This window comes from Lygodium microphyllum, chromosome 18, assembly GCF_053477565.2.
Source record: "Lygodium microphyllum isolate KBCC chromosome 18, Lygodium_microphyllum_v1.1.10, whole genome shotgun sequence".
In the NCBI taxonomy this organism is placed as follows: Eukaryota; Viridiplantae; Streptophyta; class Polypodiopsida; order Schizaeales; family Lygodiaceae; genus Lygodium; species Lygodium microphyllum.
The window spans coordinates 38,028,231-38,042,769 of NC_141152.1; positions in this window are offsets into that span (position 1 = coordinate 38,028,231).

Consider the following 14,539-nt stretch of genomic DNA (forward strand, 5'->3'; position numbering starts at 1 on the left):
TAATGCTAAATTTTCTTATGATTTTAGCATTGGTTTTAAGTCAGTGTTAAAGAGAAAAATATCATGGAGTATGACTTGGATGATAATATACTTGTTACTTCATCACATGACACTACTTAATTATTTGATGTGCTATCTGCTTAGTATTGGCATCTTGGTTTGGGGGTTTCTTTTCATGTTATCTTGAATCATAATTAGTTATATATCTACAAAACTGTTATAGATTCACCTAGATTGGGCAATGATCATGTATGTGACATTGTTAGCATAGGTAATGTGAGATTGCAGTTTGGTACTAGTGCTCCATTTGTGCTTTATAATATATATATTATGTTTCTACTTGACTAAAAGTCTCATCTCTGTTGGGATGGTTAGATGATCACAGGTACTATGTACATTCTGTTGATTCAACATGGAAGATTATATGCAAATCTCATTTTTGTTAGAGATGCCAAGGTTGGTAGTCTGTACCCCTTGCTTATATTTGGATCTGTTGATCATATTTTAGTCATGATTCATCTTTCACACATATCTCTTTGATATTGTCATCTTGGGCATATGAAAGTATTCACTTGTTTGTAGTATTTACAATCTCTTGACTACTCATGTTTCGACTCTTGTGGTAATTGATTATATAGTAGGTAAACTTGCAACTTATGTTAAAAGTTTGATTCTACATGTGTGAGTGAGCCGTTTGCTCGTGTGCTTTGATGTTGTGATCCCATGTCCTATCAATTATTATGTGGTGCTAAGTGTTTTGTCATGTTTATTTATGATTATATGCATAAATTTTGAGCCTTTTCTAATGACTAGAAGTCATAGGTCTTAGCCACACTTATGTTAGAAGATAGGAATAGGAACCCACTGTAAGCAAGGGTGCATAAGGGCAGATGGGTGTGAATAGCCTTAGGGGCAGGGGAAACCCTAACCCTAGCTTGGCAGAGGCTATATAAACAGCCTATGGGTCACTATCAAAAGTGGGAGAGTGTACCCAAGTTGTACTTGTAAGCAACTTAGTAAACAAGATGCTGTTCTTGTACTTTGAGCTCTCTCCTTCCTCTTGTGCACACATTCCAATGCTGCAACTTTGATTTCTCACAACTTAGTGCTTTCTTGCTATGATTGAGATCAAGTCTAGGTAGAAGTTGAAATGTCTAAGGTTTAACAATGGGGGTGAATATGTCTCTTAACTTTTGAGCAGTTTTGTGATGAGGAGTATTAAGCGTTAGTCGAGTTCTCCATATATCCCACCCTAGAATGTTGTTGTACAGTGCATAAATAGGACTATTCACGAAAAGAGTCTACAATATATGCTTAGTTAGACAAGCTTACCATAATACTTTTGGATTGAGGTAGTTACTATTGTGGCTCATTTTATTAATAGATTCCCATGTACTACTCTTGGTAGTAGAGTTGGCAGGGAGAAATAGTCTAGTAAACCTCTCTCATATGCTCATTTGAGTGTCTTTGGATATTAGACATTTTTTCATGTTTTCAAAAGACAAGCAAAATAGAGATAAGATGTAAAAGCAACTTGAGCAGGTGGTTGAGGTACATAGGGTGATCTTTTAAAAGCCTCTTATTACAGTACAGTTAGCCCAAGTTAAGATAGCATGCAATAGTTATTGATGACATAGTAGCCTAGGATTTGTTTGTTGTGTAGGATCATGATGTTAAACATAGAGGACATGCTATACAGGCTCTATAACCAGTTTTGAGATGCTCTGATAGAGCCTTCTATCCTCTTGATTGTTTTGAGTACTTTATATATTCTATCATGGTGATAGGTTTTGGTAAGCTCTTTACTTATGAGGAGGCTATACATATAGGTGATAGTCACTCTTGGGAGAGGGCATGCAGTTGGAGCATGATTTAATGCAAAAAAATGATACATGGATTTGATTTCTTTGCTCACTGGGAAACATGCATTGCCATACAAGTGGATGTATAAGTTGAAGAGTACCCTTGGTTGCCTAAGCAAGCATATAAGGTCGGATTGGTTGCTAAGGATTTTAAGTAGAAAAAGGAAGGTTATTTTGATGTGAAATTCTCTCTTATGGTCAAGATAACTATTCTATGCTTGGTATTGGCCTTGGTTACGCATAAGGATTTGGAGTTCTATTTGATAGATGTGAAAAGGACTTTTATTTATGGGGACTTGCATGAGGACATTTATATGTAGCAACTTAGGGCTTTGAGAAAAAAGATAGGAAACACCTAGTGTGCACGTTGAAGAAGAGTCTTTATGGACTTAACCAACACCTAGGGAATGGTATGATAGATTTGATACCTTTATGCATTCACAGGGTTACTTGCGTAGTGATATGGATCAGTGTTTTTATATGAAGAAGGCCCATGATTGTAGTGATATGGATCAGGGTTACTTGCATAGTGATGTGGATCAGTGTCTTTATATGAAGAAGGCCCATGATTGTAGTCTTATCATTTTGGTGCTATACATTGATGGCATGCTGATTGTTGGGAGTGCTCATGATAAGTTGGATGCTTTGAAGACTTGGCTTAAGAAAAGATTTGAGGTAAAGGATATGGGGCATCTCTCCCATATACTTGGTATGCACATTATGCACAATCACTCTAAGGGGCTTCTCTACTTGTCACAAGAGTACATTCATAAAGTCCTTGAGCTATTTTATATGCAAGGTGGTAAGCCTATTGGCTATCCATTATCTTCTAATGTGAAGATCAGGCAGATTATCCCTAGTCGGATGATGGGAATATCAAGATGGCTAAGATCTTGCATGCATATTTGGTAGGTAACTTGATGTATGCAATGATAGCCGCTATACCCTAATCTAGCATTTGGAGTGGAAATCGTGGCTTGTTATATGGTGACACATGGTGACATTGGGACGTTGTGAAGGGTATCATGAGATACCTTCAAGATATTATATATATGTAAAATTGTTATGGTAGCCATGATACTAGAGTCATGGGTTACATAGACTTCAATTATGTAGGACATGTAGATAGTAGGGAGTCCACCTTTGGCTATGTCATCACGTTTGTTGGATGTATTGTTTCTTGAATGTCTAGGGTGTAGAAATGTATGGCCTTGTTTAGTATCTAGACTAAGTGCATTGCATCCATTGAGGCTTCCAAAAAGAAGGCCCTATAGTTAGGCTATTTGGTAGCAGATCTTAGTATGACTGACTCCTACATTGCATTTGGACTCCATGAGTGTCATTTAATTGGTACATAATTCAATTTTTCATACGACAACCAAGCGTATTGAGGTTCATTATCACTTCATTAGAGAGGTGGTTGAGACAAGTGGATATAGCTCTACGGGAATCCTAAAAATTTTCTAATGAAAAGCCTCCCAATGGAATGTTATATGTTCCTTAGGAAGATGATGGGTGCAAGATGAGATAACATCTGTTCCTCATCCTATTGTACTTATATGTGCACATTGTATTGTTACTTTTTTTTTGTTTTCTCCACAATTAGACACATTCATCTTTAATTGGAAGATTTTAAGGGATTACAGGTTGCATGTGCATAGCCACGTACATTTACTTATACTTACTATCTACACACCTATACATTGCAGGTGATACTTGTATGTCATTGTCACTTAAATCTTTATTGTTTATATGAAAATAGAATAAGGGAAGATAGGTCACACATTGTGAGTGTTGGAGTTCTCCATATACCATCTTGCTCTCTTGTGCTTGAACCTCCATAGGTCTTGCTTTTGCTTGTGCTTTCACTCTTGCTCTACCTTTCAATTTGGTCCCCTCACACCAAGACTCTCATTTGTACTTCAATGGAATTTTTGGAGAGTTTTCATCCATTTTTAACATACATTTGAATTCTCTCCTTCTTTTCATAGAGTTGTGTATGTTATAACCACTTGTTTTCTAATAAGAAGATGAGCAAAGAGTAACTAGTGATCTTGGAAGAATGAGTATTTTGTCCACGTCTCATTATTTAGGTGATAGAGTCCAATGTTTAGATTCTATTGTAGGTACGGATAGAAACCATTCATCAACAGTGTGCTCTGTTCTTGTCACATAAAAGATAATGAAGACCATCATTGATTGGGAGGCTTGAGTGTTTAAGAAGCTTAAGATGTTAGCCATTAAGCTTTAGCTTTATTATTGTTATAGCTAAATGAGTACTTATGAGCTGTTAATTTCTTGTTAAGTCAATTATAATTTTATCTTCATGGAGATGGTATTATTAGCTTTGATTTATCAAGAAAGGATTACTTAGAAAATGGTTTATTAAAAAGCCACAAAATTAACTTTATTTTTTCTTTGTATCTTTAAAATTGAATATTTTTAAAAAGTTGGGTGGTTTTTAAATCAATATTTTATATATATATATATATATATATATATATATATATATATATATATATATATATATATATATATATATATATATATATATATATATATATATATATATATATATATATATATATATATATATATATATATACTTTTATAAATGTCAAAGTATCATTGATAAAATATTTGATCAGTATAATAATCTATATGAATACATTTTATATATGTCAAAGTGTTGATGAAATGTTTGAAGTGTTCAAATATTTATTGAGGAAATTGTGAGATTGAACCATCTTTGTGTAAAATAACCATAACAATTCCTCTTGAAAAATACACTTTCTTGATAAAAAGCATCTTACTATTTATTTTCAAATTCTATCTCACGTTTATTAAAAATCCTTGAAAGTAATTTCAACTGGTAAGATATTTTCAAAGGGAAAAAGGCATAAAAGTAGCCATAATTGTGGCTTTTCTGAGACAAGGCTAGTGTTAAACATTGAAATAATATTTGACTACATAATAATAAATTGATTGTATAATGATAATTTTTAAAGAAAGGATCAAATGGTCCAATCTTGATTGAGAATTAATGGGAATATTTAGGGCCTTGGTTACTAAGATGGAAATGACACTTCATAGGATGATTACAAGGAGTTTATCTGGAGAGGCTTTATAAGGGAGAGCAAGTTGACAATATTTATTGAATTGTATACTAGTGCTTAGATTAGTAAGATAAAAGAGAAACAACATAAGTGTTGGCAAGTTTGTATTTTTGTGAACTCCACAAGGGATCTTTATTACATAACAAAAAAAACGGCATGGCTATTAAGTGTTTTTGGCTTTGTTTCGTGCTCTTGCCCATCAAATCGAGGAAAGGTGCCCTTGAGTGGAAATTAATGGTTTTCCATGTGCATTTGCATAAGTAGTAGAATCTTAGAAGCTTAACACCATAAAATTCTAAATGCAATAAATGATAAACCTCCAATAACATAAATCAATAATCCTATCATATGCTAGTATTGTACAATGTCAATAAGTAGGTGATTGGAACATTTTGTCTAGCTCTAGATTTAGACATTTTTAAGGTTATTTTCCCCCCCTTCAAAAGCTTGGTTTTAGTCCATTTTCTTGATTCTTGCATTTCCAAGTTGGTTAACGTATATGTTTAGGCTAGTTTTAGGTTTCTCGCTTATCTATAGGTAGCCATTTTATGCAACAAGTTTATCCTTAGTATCAAATTGGTCGAGTAAAACTATAAATTTAGAAGAGATTTGGCATATCTTACCTAAAGAAGCACACATTAGGATAATGAAAGTGAAAGTACTAATTTATAATGATACAGTAGACACTCCAAAAGAGGTACCTTAAAGATGAAGTAGCTCTATATGTGCTTATTTATTATACACTGGATTAGAGAAGGTCTTTACTTTATTAGCTAAACGAAAGTCTTTGGAAATTCTTTGTACCTATCTTAATGCTAGACATGCTGAGAGGGATAGTGTTCATCATTTGCACTTGGAGTAGTTTGTGCACTTTAAACATAGACTAATATGCTCAATCAAGTGTAAACGCTTATTATTTATTTGGAGTCTCAACTTTGGGAGGCTAGTACGGTCTTTACAGATGTTGATTATGTCATTATTAATCAAGTAGATTATTTCCATACTTTCAAGGTTGCCATCAATATTTGCTTGCCATTTCCAAGATTTATGTCATGGTGCAAAAAGGGATTGCTACCCATACTCCTAAAACACATGAAGGGTCCTTGTATCATTGAAAGTTCACAGTTGAGGATGTGATGAAGGCCATAATAAAGGGATGCAACAAAAAATGACGAATGATAACATGTTTTCCTAAGCTTACAAAGTCTTGATTTACAATTGGTTTTTATTCCAAGTTGGGGTCTAGTTGGGACTATTTGGACAAATATTATCTTTGGTAAACACAAATAGATCCACCAACATTTTAGCTTCTAACATCTACACACATAGTAATAAGTCAACCACTAATTTGGCCTTGCTCCGAATGCATAGAATACTCTCTTGAACTCATCTAACTTTTTGCCCTTGGATTTGTCCATCAATTCTCTTAGTCTAGGTCTTTTCATGTGACATGATTGTCTAGAGAGTCCTCACAAGATGAAAACGAAGAAGAAACTTAGAATTTTATTGATCCAAGAAACCAATATAGCGTTGCAGGAAGAAGTTGACAATTAAATGTTGACACTAATGACATGATGCTTTTTCTAGTGCTTTATTGTTGACTTGTTGATCTTATGAGTTCATATTATTGACCATGTTGCTATTGTAACATTCCATTATAGTTCATTGCATTCCCAAAGTTGGAATTGAGTTTCCTCTATAGAAATTTAAATTCTTGTAATTTGATATGGTTGTTTGAGAGAGAGAGAGAGAGAGAGAGAGAGAGAGAGAGAGAGAGAGAGAGAGAGAGAGAGAGAGAGAGAGAGAGAGAGAGAGAGAGAGAGAGAGAGAGAGAGAGAGAGAGAGAGAGAGAGAGAGAGAGAGAGAGAGAGAGAGAGAGAGAGAGAGAGAGAGAGAGAGAGAGCCTAAGTTCCATGTGACTATCAAAATTTTAGCCCAAATTATAAGATAATTTTTAGTCATTAAATTTATGTGGCTATCTAATTTTTCATACGAACTTAATATTAATTTTCTACTATCGTGCTCTATGAGTTCAACATTGGACCATTGAACATGTTCTTATTATTTCAAGGGTTTCAACACATGAAGCATGCAACTATCTCTCATTAGCCTACTCACATGCTCACATGGATCTAAACAACTTGATATAGTATAGCAAACACACTTGTAGCCATTAACACATATACTTGCTTGCTTGTCTCCTTGCTTCCATTGTCATCCATATGATTGAGAGGCGTTAACCCTTGGAAGACCAAGATGGGAAATCTAGAAAATCGGAAGCGGAAGATAGCCCGAAGATAGCCCAAAGGCAAGAGGAAGACAAAGGACAAAGGAACAAGAAAGGGAATTGTAGATACGAGAGTTGGAGTAAGTGTGCTTAGCTAGGCAGTCTTGCAGGCTTCGGGTAACCCACCTATGGAGACTACAAGGTTTAATGTCATGCTGGCTAATAGAATGAAGGTTAGACCATTTGGAGTACTAAAAGATTGGCCCTTGAAGATAGTGGGAGTCCAATTCTTAGTGAACTTCATAGTCATGAAGGGAGTGGACTATGACATCTTGCTAGGCTAGACCTTGGATGTGAAACACACAGGTGATAGAATATTCAAGCAACGTTCTTATATTCTTAGGCAACAGATTAGAGGTTGTAAGAGTCGGGATGAATACCTAGAAGACTAGTCCAATCGACCGAGATGCCATCTCTGCTATCTTGAAAGGAGACTCAGATGTTAAGAATTATTATGGGTCACTAATGAAGTATATCCCTTGCCCTGAGGATGAGTGGGATTGGATGTATGTGCTAGCCATCATCGACCTATCATTCTTAGATGATGAAGAGGATTATGAGTAGGCTGCAAGGAGAATGAGTGAGTCCCATAAAGCCACAACATCTCAGCTCTACTGAAGGAGGGCAAGACCTCGCCATTAGTACCACTTTGCATGATGACCAAGAGCTCTAGCAGACAACCAACACATGTTCCTTTCCACATTCTGCCTAACAAACTAGAGCTCTAGCAGACAACCAACACATGTTCATTTCCACATTCCGCCTAACAAACTAGAACTCTAGGGGACTCTTGAATACTTGAAAAAAGGGCTAGCATGTAACCTAGCTGCCAATCTCAAACTCCTCAAGGATCTCATGGACAAGCCAAAGTGGTAGTGGATCCAAGTGCACAACTTGAACATGATGTACAATTGGGCACTAATCACACACTAGAAGAGGATTGAGAATAAGAACCTAGGAGCTGAAGAGCAGTCAAAAGATAATGATTTCGACGATGAGTATGAAGATTGCTACTCTACAAATGAGGCAAGTGAGAAAAAGGCTAAGACAATAGAGTATGACATGGACGACCAAGTGATTGAACAGATACGAGTAGAATCCAAGCCACGGAAAGCCAATGTCCTTAAGATCAAAAGAGGAGTCTTTCGAATAGAATGTGACCATACTTGGTTAAACCACCTAGGGGTAATAGACCATGAGCAATTGTGACTTAGTTCAACCAAGTACCGCACCACTCCTCAGAATAAAATCGAACTCAAAGCTGCAAACACCAAGGGAAGCTCCTCCTTCTAGGGAAGGTTGTGAATATGACTCTGAGTTAGAACTGAGCTCTGAAAGTGACCCAGGAATGCGCGACCACCTAAGACCAAATGCACCAAAGGGGACCTCCTAGTCCACCTAAGGTGTAGACGATTGAAGGAGGACAAGAAGAAGCAGCCAAGAGGATTGGAAGTTGAAGAGAAATGGAAACCCCATGATCTACCTAAGCGCTTCAAAAAGTTCAAAAAGGGTGACAAGGTAGTGATCTTGTTAGAAGCTAAGAGGCAACGACAAGCAAATGAACCAATAGAAGGGCCTACTAAGGTCAAGGAAGCCAACTTGGAAGGGGAAGGGGAAAAGCCTCAACCCATGTTCATAGCTAATGACCTAAAGACTGAGCAAGAGGAGGCTAATCTCATCGTTCTCCTATGAGAGTTCATAGATGTATTTTCTTGGTTCTTAGAGGAACTCAGAGGAGTCGATCCAAGGGTCGTGACCTGTAACATCGCGATGACTTTGGGTGCAACACCGATTAAACATTGGCCATATACCCAATGAATCCAAAGCAAGCCCATGCCATCAAGGAAGAGATAGATAAGCTGTTGAAGGAAAGATTTATCTATGAAATCGAGTACACAGAATGGGTATTGCGCATAGTGATTGTCCTGAAGAAGAAAGGAAAGATTCGAGTGTGTGTAAACTATAAAATATTAGGGGAGTTTTGAGGTCTCAAAAATTCCCTCTAAGCGATCCTAGACAGAGAAAATATTTTAGAAAATAAAATCATTTTAAAATTTTTAAAAACTTTATATTTTGGTTAGTAAATATATAAAAAATTGTTAATAAGTCATTGTCGTGATATTCTCGTGGTCACATCAAACCTAGAAATCTAGGCCGCGATAAAGGTGACAAAGATTGTCATAATCAAGATCTTACTCATCCTTATTAAAGTGAAAACTAATATTCAATTTGAATTTTGTTCTACGTTTGATTACTTCCCTCCATTCTCACTCTCTTCTTTCTTTCCCATCCTTACTAGTTTCTTCTTCGTTTTCCTTCTTGTTTCTAATTCGCATACTTTTTCAATCCAATCTTCTAATCACATCCTTAGCTATGGATCAGTCATCCAATGATCTCTGTAACTCTAGTAAAAGGTCTCTCTATCATTTTCATATTGAGTTGGATAGTGACTATGAACTAATAAGGAAGAGAACAAAACCCATTACCGTTGCAAAGTCTACGAAACATATACTCAGGTTTGAAGGAAAGAAGAATCTTGATCTTTGGTTAGATGGCAGACTATATCCCAAAGATCCTAGAAAAAATAGCACTCTGCCTTTCTATAATAGCTCTTCACTGTTGAGGTTCATTGGTGATGATTATAATGGGTTTCTAGGCTATATACTTAACTTGGTTGTAGAAAAGGATATCCTCGAATTGGAGAACCATCTTTTATCAAAACATAACAATGAGTTACTGCAAATGCTAAAAGGCTATCAACAGAGGATTAATTAGTTGGAGAAACACATCAAATCTTATCAACGAAAGCAAACTATTTTAGAACTTTAAAATCGACAAAAGGCTCTTAGAAATATTGAGAGTCTCAGACTAGGAGGAGGTGGTTGTAGTAAAAGAATCCAAGTAGCAAGGTACATTTTTGTTCCACCTTAAAAATATGAAATATGACTTTGTTTATAATTAATTGTATTGATTTGTGATGTTGATTTTGTTTAGGTCTCTTCTTCAAAACTATTTATGAATCTGGCAGGTGAAAGACACACACTGGGCCCACACTGAATGTGATTGATAAACCAGTAAATGTGATTGATAAACTGAATGTATTCAAGTAAACCAGTTTATCAATCACATTCAGTCTACCAATCACATTTACTGGTTTATCAATCACATTTACTGGTCTATCAATCACATTCAGTTTAACTCTTGGAAAATCAATTTTAACATTTAGCTTGTGTGGTAATCAGAATCGCCAACTAGTGGGAATTGATGAAACATACAAGGAACTCCAAGAGAAGAAGTTTCTTCTCAAGCAGATACCACCACCTAGGTTTAGCGGTCAAGGACCCAAGGTGGAGCAAGATGCAGAAGCTTGGATTGAGGCCATGGACTACTATTTCCTAGCTGCTGAAACTACCACTACAAATTAGTCCATGACTACTCATCTTTGTCTTACTAGCGAAGCAAAGCTTTGGTGGATATAGTTCTGCCAAGATAAAGGGGTAATAGAAGCTTCCCAAACTTGGGAGCAGATCAAAGAAGCTATGAAAGGATGTTGTCTTTCCCCATCTTTTGAATCAATCAAGATGAATGAATTCTACAACTTACGACAATTAAAGCTAACCTTGGAAGGATACTATTCTAAATTTGTGAATTTGCATAAATATGCACCCCCAATGATAGTGTCTCAATAGATTGCAAGGTTCTACCAACAAGGACTAAATCCACCCTTGGACATTCACCTTGAGTCAATGAGACCAATGACTCTTGAAGATGCTCTTATGTGAGCAAAGCCTATGGCCAAGGAAATCACTCGAAATGGCCAAAGGAACCACCCAATAAACAAGTATGGAACACAAATTGTGGTGTCGACATGGCCAATGCCAGAGGGAATGGTAGAGCTAATGCAATCACCCAAGGACCAAATGGGATAGGCAACATGCAATGCTACCAGTGCAGAAAGATTGGACACCTAAGGGAAAATTGTCCTAATCGTCCTCAAAATCCTAACCCAAACTAGGTTAGTAGAAGAGGCTGAGGGAACAACAACAACAGCCCAGGCCATGGACATGGAAGAGCAGCTAGTGCCCGGGTAAATACCATGATTGGATAGCCTGAGGAATGCACATTAGGTGAAAAAATTGAAAGAAGATCCATTCATTTTGCTGTGTGGAAAGGAAAGGAGCGGACCACCAATGCTTAGTAATTCAATCTCCAGCTACTTATAAGGATACATCGTTTATAATCTTGATTGATTGTGGTAGCACTCATTCCTTTCTTGCACCCAAAACAAAGAGTGCATCTAGAATCCTGGGGGACAATGAAAATGATAGTAGAATTGGTGAGCAGGAACGAAATCGCATCAACTGAAACTGTAGGGAAACTTCAATTTGAGATAGATAGCCATACAACTGAAGTAGAATTCCGAATCCTACCACTAGGATGCTACGATTGCATTCTGGGAATGGGTTGGCCCAAGAAGAACAAAGCCTAGGTTCTATGTGCTGAAGAGGAAATAATCTTTCAAGACTTGGAAGGAGAAACTGTAAAGGCATATGGGAAAGTTGGAAGAACTAGATTTCAACTAGCCAAGGCAAGTTGACTCTTAGGAAAGGATTGAAGAAAGGTCAAACAATCTACATGATCCAATTGAGTAAGGTCGAAAAGACTAATGAAGGCACTCTATCTTCCTAGATCAATGACTTCGAGGATGCCTTTTCAGAAGAACTGACTCAACTGCCTCCAAATTGTGAGGTTGATCATGAAATAGAATTGGTTCCTGGAGCCGAACTAGTATCAAAACGACCATACAAAATGTCTATTCTTGGAGCTATTGAGCTTAAGGAGCAACTGAGGCAATTGATAGAGCAAGGATTTATCCACCCAAGTAATTCACCTTGGGGAGCACTGTCTCTTCCAGAAAAAGAAGGATGAAACACTTAGAATCTACATTGACTTCAGAGGACTAAACCAGGTTACAATCAAGAACAAGTACCCCATACCCAAGATGGATGAACTTTTATATCACCTACATGGAGCCAAGGTTTTTTCCAAGATTGATCTAAGGTTTGGAATACTATCAAATCTTTTTCACGATACATGGTGAAAAAGTATGCTAGGCGTCATCCCTATGCTTTCCACAGGGGATACACTACAAGGGGGGCCTAAGGGACTTGGTAAGGAAGGATCTACTCTGCTAGTAGCCTTTTATGTTAACGTGTACATTTAGAGATGTCATTGATAGAAAGGGGTGGTTACATCTGGTGAAGCGGCTATCATTCATGTATTCCAGGATGGCCATGCAAAAAGAAGGCAAGAGCATGGCCCTCATGGGCTTTTATTTGATAAAAAGAGTGGCGAGAGTCAAGCCTCTTCCACCATGGGCTTTTATTTGATAAAAATCCTAAGTACCCTAAGATAAGTACATGTGGTAATAAAGGCAGGGTCGAGACAGGATGAGAATTAGTTTAAGTAAATGTGATTGATAGACTGAATGTGATTGATAAACTGGTTAATTCTCACAATATTACATTCAGTCTATCAATCATTGCTAATACTTAAACTGTTTATAATTCATACTGGGCCTCATGTGTGTCTCCTCCCACAGTCATTGCCACCACAAAGAGTGGATCGGAGGTGGGATGTAGAGACAAAGGAGATCCATACTGTGTGTGTGTCTGTGTGGGTTGGTATGTGAGACACACAAGACACCACCTCCCTCACCACTACTCACAGTCGTCCCTAATGAGTTGTGGGGGAGGAGAGGGGTGTCAATGGATCACATCACGCATGTCAACTAAATAAGTGTGGGTTGGTTCATTAAGATATAACAAGATAATTTTAAAAACCCCTTTTAATCCAAAAATAAGAAGAGTACTTTTCAAACCATGTGTGTCATGTGTTAGTGTGGTGTACATCTACTGCACATGGTATCCCCTAGGTCACCTTCAAACCCTCTCCACTGTGTGGGTCAGATGGTAGGGTGAGTCAATGGATGCTTAGTTGTAAATAAGTCTAATCTAACAATGGAAATGAGTAGGAAATCAAAGTATTCTAAGCTACACATAATAAGAAATATACAAAACTGAGATCAGAGCATGGCCATGCCATGGAACATCTTCTATTACCATAGCAAAATGTAGCCATGAGTTGCAAACTATGTACAAGAACATGAAGACATGAAGATTTGGAAAATTAGTGATAGTGCCAAAGAATGATGCTACATTAGCACTTCTTGCCTTTTTATACTAAACCCTAAGGTCCTCATCCCTCTTGGCTCAAATATTTACAAGGTTTATATTTGAAGTAGGTTTCAACTCTCATGTTGATAATTTGCTTCATTATTGAGAGCGGAATTTTGGTGCTGAGAAGTGCTTAAAAATAGCTAAAAATTATGAATATCAAGGGAAAAATATTCAACGTCAAAGGCGGCGTCTCGATCTAGGACGATTTTAAGCGCTAAAGTGCTTTAAAGGCACCCGAGCGACACTTGTTGATTTTTCATAATTTTTCAGACAGTCGTGCGGGATGACACGAGTTACTGGCCAATGCGGGATGCCGAGCCAGATGCCCAGGATTTTTTAGAGCTCAATTCCGAGTCCGAACGGGGAAATGGCCAAGAATTGGTCAAGATTGGAAAAGGTGGACATAAGGTGGGCCAAATAGTAAGTGACCCTTGGGGTCTTGGGAGGCATTTTATGCCACACAAAATCGTGGCATGAAGAAGAAGGAAAAAAACGTGAAGAAGAGGGAGAGAAAACTGCGCCCGAAAAATGCGCCATGTGGGAGGATGAGGGTGATGGGGGGCTGCAAGCAACCCACCCAACTGATCATTGGCCTTGTCTTCCTTCCCCCATCGCCGCCTCTCGCCCATCGAATAGTGGCCTGAATGCTGAGATAGAAATCTAGTCTTTCTCTCTCCTCTCTCTCTCTCCCCTAAAGGCAGATTCATGTGGTGAAGAGGAAGAAGAAGAATGGATGATGGATGCTTGTCCAACGAAGACCGGATTGCTCCATGGTGTAAGAAGATTGAAGATTGCTGATTGTGGACTGTCATGAGCATTAATGGTGGCTGAAAATCAATCCCGAGATATGCCAAATAAAAACGGTGTTTTTATGCAATTTGCTTCATGAATTCTTGTTCCCATGAGATGATTATGCATTATAATGTTGTCTTCAATGTCTTTCAACTGTTTATGCTCAGAAAATCAGAAAATCATAAGTGTTGTGGATGAAATTAGTAGTGAAAAACCCGTAAATATACAAAATATGGGGAAATT